This window comes from Trachypithecus francoisi, unplaced genomic scaffold (genome assembly GCF_009764315.1).
Source record: "Trachypithecus francoisi isolate TF-2019V2 unplaced genomic scaffold, Tfra_2.0 Lachesis_group4, whole genome shotgun sequence".
Lineage (NCBI taxonomy): Eukaryota > Metazoa > Chordata > Mammalia > Primates > Cercopithecidae > Trachypithecus > Trachypithecus francoisi.
This window is the reverse complement of record NW_022681469.1, coordinates 88,775,695-88,781,851: the sequence shown is the minus strand read 5'-3', so window position 1 is coordinate 88,781,851 and position 6,157 is coordinate 88,775,695. Positions and strand designations below refer to the sequence as shown.

At 34.4% G+C, this 6,157-nt stretch overlaps 1 pseudogene; it reads right to left on the bottom strand.

Moving 5' to 3' along the window:
- Positions 1-5,013: 5,013 nt before the first annotated feature.
- On the bottom strand, positions 5,014-5,484 carry LOC117072162 (annotated as a pseudogene).
- Between the last annotated feature and the right edge of the window lie 673 nt (positions 5,485-6,157).

The following is a 6,157-nucleotide window of genomic DNA, read 5'->3' as shown; positions in this document are numbered from 1 at the left end:
CTTGTATTGTTTATGTAGACACAAATATGTATACAAAAAATTAAGATTAGTGGAGTCATGATATTAACTTTTAAACTCTTCACAGAGAAGCAGTGAAACTGGTTTGACTGAGAGAATTCTCTCACTCTGATTTTTTCTGATGTTTCTTGGTTCTTGCTTTCTAATTCTGTCTTCACCTAAACTGGTACATTCAATGATGTTCATGTTCCTCCATGAGACCACATCAGAATGATCACTTCCCTAATGCAAGGCTCTTAATTATGACTCCAGAGAAATCCAGAAAAATCTGTTCCCATCGGTTACTGCTGAAAAAAGTACAAGATCTTGCTCAGCAGCATTCCTAAAGAGAGTGCTTTCTTTTGCTCACATTTTTTCAAAATGCCTGCTGTCTGTTTTACCTTAAAAATAGTAATTCTTAATTCATATAGCATTGCAATTCATAACTCTGTTTTCCCAAAATGCCCCAAGATATATCAGTGAGAAAAATTATTTCCTATTTGGGCTTTTTCTGGGAAAGGGACATTTCTAACATTTTACTTCCATGTGCAAAAGTCTTCAAATTCTGGGATATTTCCCATGAATTTTTAATCTGATCTACCTAATAACGGCCTTTGAGTTGACTGCCTGAGGTTTTATGGTTTAACAACTTCATGCTCACTGATATATAGGTTAGGCTAGCATCAAAGGAAATAGGTTAAAGAAATAGTTTCACTTATTTTGGTCCACCTAAAACCAGGACTTGAACTTTACCAAAAACTAAATATCTAAGCATAGCACGTTAGAAAGCAGCATATAGTACAAGAACAGTAGGGAGGGCACAAAGCTCAGGTCTGTGTCTTAATAGTGACTGACCACAGGCACACTGGTAACTTCTCTTAACCATCCTGCCTCATCTGACAAGCAGGGTAAATGTCATCTATGTTACAAAGTGGGTGGTGGTTCTAAATTAGAGAGCCCAGACAAAGTGTCCCTGACTGCTGCATATCATAGGCTCTCAGAAAACATTAACTAACTGCCTTTCTCCTTCCTCCAAAGCTTCAGTTGAGAAAAGTATAAGCTCAAGGAATAGAAGATGAATGTTCAGTAGAATAGGAATGGAATCTAATGCTTTTTCATGTGTGGTAAATCACTGAAAATGTGCCTTCATGTCACACTCTGTTTGCAGAGCAGTGTCCATTTCCCCTTTTAAATATCATTCATCATTGCATCCTTTTCGTCTCCAAATAAATGAATCTTAAATCTCTCGTCAAATAGTTATAAGGCATGTGACTGACACAAACCATAAATCTAGATAAAGATTTGAAGGATATGCTAACCAGGCTTGAGATTACTAGAAGAGAGAAGAAGGAAAATTGCAAATGAACTGTTCTGAAATAAAATGACTACCATGCATTACAATTAGAAAATCTAGGGGAAAACGACAAGTTGAGCTTTGTCTTCTTACCAGAAACTGCACTGCTTGCTTTCCATGTTTCCACTACCACTTTTGCCACATGTGGTGAGAAACACAAAATAGCACGTTAGAAAAGTGTAACTGTCAGATAGAAAGCGGGCCTCACTCTTTTCTGGGAATTACATTCCGGGGTTTGAATGACTGATTACCTTTAAGCATGAACAACTCAATCAACTCATCTCTGTACTAGTTAGCCCAGCTGGGTCTTGGCAATAATTCAATTTGGGAAGGATCTTCCAGAGAACCATGCTAATATTTTTAGTTTTTAGAAGAAAAAAATCATACACTGTAGATAATTGATTTGGGGTTTGGCAATGTAGTTGTAGGGGAAAGGGATTCAAGTGAGGACTATCATTTTTTTTCCTTCATGGAAGGCAAAGGATTGGAGAGATTAAGGAACTTGATTAAAGTCACAAAGCTACAAAGAGGCAAAACCATGGTTTTGGCGGGACCTGGCTGGTTTCAAGAAGAGTAGTTTAAGTGCTTTGAGAGCCTATTATGTACCAGTCACTATGTTCAGAAATTTACATACAGTATCTAGACCCCTCACAACAGGTATGCATGGTAGGCATTGTTACTCACCATTTATAATTTAAAAAGCTGTGACCTGCCCATTGTCTCCAAACTAGTTACACCGCAAGCTTACATTTAAATTCAAACTTGTTGGATGCAAAATCCTACGTTTTCTTTTACTATACTATATTGCTTCCTAAGAACTACAAGTATTATATCCTAGAAATGTTAGCAGATCAATAATGTTTATTATCTGGTTCTTCAACGGCTTCAATATTTCAATTGATTGTGTTGATGTTTCCATCTTGAATTTATTCTGAGCCTCTCCTTGTAGAAAGGGTAATTCATGATTGTCACTAGATAATGATAGAAGTCCTGTCTTTATACCAAAATAACATAAAGTAATGAAGAAATAAAACTGTAGTTATTGAGCTCCTGTTCTGGTTTTTACCAATGAATGATGAAAGTGACACAATCCATGCAAATGCAATCATCAGCAGTATACTGTGGATGCAGATAATAGCTTACAGAAAACAATAGCCAATCTGAGGCCATAGACAGAGAAATAGACACACAAAATCAATGCAGAATGATAGTAAATAAAATACATTCAGATTTAAACTTCAAATTTTATTACTCAGCTCTGTGGCCTACTACTGCCAAGAAGCTTATTTTGAAAAAGTGTGACATATTAAGACTAAAACATTAAAAGAACATGCAACATAGACAAAATGTTCACAATTTAACGACATGCAATAGTAGTTAGTGGCATGGTTAATTTCAAAGTAATGGATCAATACTTTGGTTGATATCAAATCCTGAACCTGGAGTATCAAGACCTGAACTACCTACGAAAATCAATAATCTTCCAGAGACAGTTTAACTAGAATGCTATTGCTAATATTAAAAGTAGAAAATAAGTGTTAGTAGCAGTGGCACATGGTTTATCACCACATCGTAGGACTGGAATGAGGTTAATGATATGTAGTCAAAATATTACATTTGTATAGAACTATTTTATTATCAACAATACATATCAAAACAATTGTTTCTTGGAAAGAATTATATTAATAAATTTGGGTTCTAAAGACTTAAAGTTACTAGGCAACTTTTCCTCCATTGTGTATTTTATCAGTCTCTTTTCTCTAAAATTTTGGCCATTAACTGAATTATTAAATTATCCTTTTCTAAGATTATACTAATACATCTTTGAATGAAATATTTTAATATAAATTTTAGAATAAGAACAATGTTTATGCTATGGGTATACTTTCTGCTAATCTAAGGGGAAACTTGATCAAGTTAAGAAGGATTTGGAATTCACTTCATGCAACTCTGCGTTTTATATACTGGGGCTCAGATTTAAATATCATTCTTTCTCCTATTTCTCAGAAGCTGAAACTCCCTCTAGAAGACAAAATAAACTAATGTTTAGCAATATATTCTCAAGCTTTCTGTTACATCGTGTATAATAAAAGTGTAAGTGTGTAAACATAGAGCCATATCCAGAAGTCTGAATTAATGTCTTCTCCACTAGGAGTAAATCAACCTACTACACTAAGAGCAGAGAGTCACATTCTTCTCGTGGTAAGCTTAAGTTAGTTCCTCATGTTTTCTATAGTGTTTCAAAATCTCAAAAGGATTTTTCCATAGTTTATATTTTTAAAATATCATCTTTTCCTCAAAACAATTTAATGAGGTAAGGATTATTTTCTCTGTTTTACAGACAAAGAAATTGAGAACCCCACAATTTACATGCCTTGCCCCGATTCTTACAGCTACTTATGTGTCTGGGCCCAATTATCAGAGTGGATTAAACTTTCAGTCATGATCTTCCTTTCAGTCACTCTCTTTATTTCTCCAATAATATTTGGTAGGAGGAACTCCCAACATAGGTTGAAAAAACAAATGGACTAGTTGCAGGCTCCACTTACGGCTAATACTCACATTTTAGACAACAGGAAAACCACAGAAAAACCATTGCTTACAGTTTACCATTCACAATAGTCTAATAATATTAACATAACAAATGTGGTACAAAATCTTAAAGAAAACCTCAAAATAATTTTTTATTCCCCAAAAAGTATGTAGCTCCACTAGATAACAGTTCCAATTAGAACTTGACAAAAGTAGAATTGAAAAGCAGACAGATTCCTACAAGGAACACTGGGACACAGTGCTTCAGAGCTGTGCAGGATATTAAAAGTTGTAGTCATCTTGCTGATCATTAGGTATTTGCTGCCTTTCACATAAGCATATTATTTCAAATTTACTTTTTATTATTAACATGCAACATAGAATAAGGATTACACATTCAGATTTTAAGCTTTGTACAATTTACTTAACTTCTCTAAGACACAACTCAAATATGCTCTTTATAAAGTTGGAATATGGAGGGTGTTGTTGTGCATGTGAAAAACCCCAAAACAAAAACCTGTAGGCAATATCCCAAAGCAGAACAAAATGTGAGCAAATCGAATCCAACAATGTGTAAGTATCGCATGACTAGATAAGGCTTATCCTAGGAAAAAAAAGTTTACTTTAATATTCAAAAATCAGTCAAAGGTATTCATGATATTAATAGATCTTGAAAGAAAAATTACAAAAGTATTCAACAAAATCCAACATTCATTTCTAATTTAAAACAAAAAATAAAAACCTCTCAGTAAACTAAGAATAAAAGGGAATTCTTCAACCAGATAAAGGACACCTATAAAAATCACATAGCTTACATCATTCTTTTTTTTTTTTGTAAATTATTTTATTTCTTCTTTGATGATTTAGAGGGACTATCTTCAAACCAGTACAAATATTTCATACATAATACCTGGCCATTTTCTAACCAACTGAGTAATTTGTTGCACAATAAGCTACCTCACATCTTTCAGCAAGAAATACATTACATTTGAATAGTAAAGATATTACATAATGAATTAGGACACAATTAAAATTTGCTTTAAATATTGCTTTGGGGAAGAGGATACCACACTTCTACTCAATGAAGAGAAACGTTTTCACAGTCCAGAGGTCTTTTCTTTTTTTAACACCTAATATGCCGTGAATTCACAGGGAATAGGTTCCAGCAGCTCAGGCTCCTTCCCATTGAATCCCACAAAGTGTGCTTTTCTGGGTGGAGCAGGCTGAAGCTTCAGTTGAACCCAGGCACCTTTCTCTGTGGCTTCTTTCTTTTTCTGATCATTTTCCCTCACACGTTTCAGGAAGCTATCTTAGCTCTTATAGAGTGCTTAATGTGCTCAACACACACATTAATTCTCTTGGCAAGAATCTTGCCCTTAACTTGTTTGTTCACAACAATGCCAACAGCATGCTGGGGAACACCGTACACTCTCCCAGTCTAGCCATGGTAACGCTTGTGGGGCATTCCATTGTTTTGATATCTACAATATCACTTTTCTTACAGATCTGCATATACGTGGCCAAAGGAACAACTCCATGTTTTCTAAAAGGCCAGAAAACATGTATTGGGTGCCTCTCCTCTTTCCCTTTGTGTTTGTCATTTTGACAAATTACTGAAAGATGGCAGTTCCAGCCGAAAGCTCTTACATCATTCTTAATTGTGAAAGACTAAATATTATTTTACCCCTACATCAGGAATAAGACAAAAATGCTCATTCGCACCAATTCTATTAAACACTGTCTAACAGGTTCCAGCCAGTGAAATGAGGCAAAAATAAAATCTCCTCAGATTGACGTAGAGCTATCATTATTCGCCATTACCATCATCGTCTATGTGGAAAAAGAAACCCAATGTAATTGACAAGTCAATATCTACCTCCACACATAAAAATTAACACAAAATGGAACATTTGTGAAAAACCTAAAATCTTAAAACTTTCAGAGAAAAAACAAGGAAGAAAACCTGTGATTATGGGGTAGGCAAGTATTTCTCAGACAAAACATAAAAACTATGCACTATAAAAATTAAAAATTAATCAACTGAATTTTATAAAACTTAAAATTTTCAGTCTTCAAAGACACTGAACAGCATGAAAAGACAAGCACAGATTGGGAGAAAATATTTGCCATCACATATCTGATAAAGGACTTGTATCAAAAATATCTGAAGAACTCTGAAAACTCAGTAAGAGCAAAAATTTTGAACAGAAACTTCACTAAAGAAAATATATGGATGGCAAATAAAGACTTGAAAATATATTCAACATCATTAAT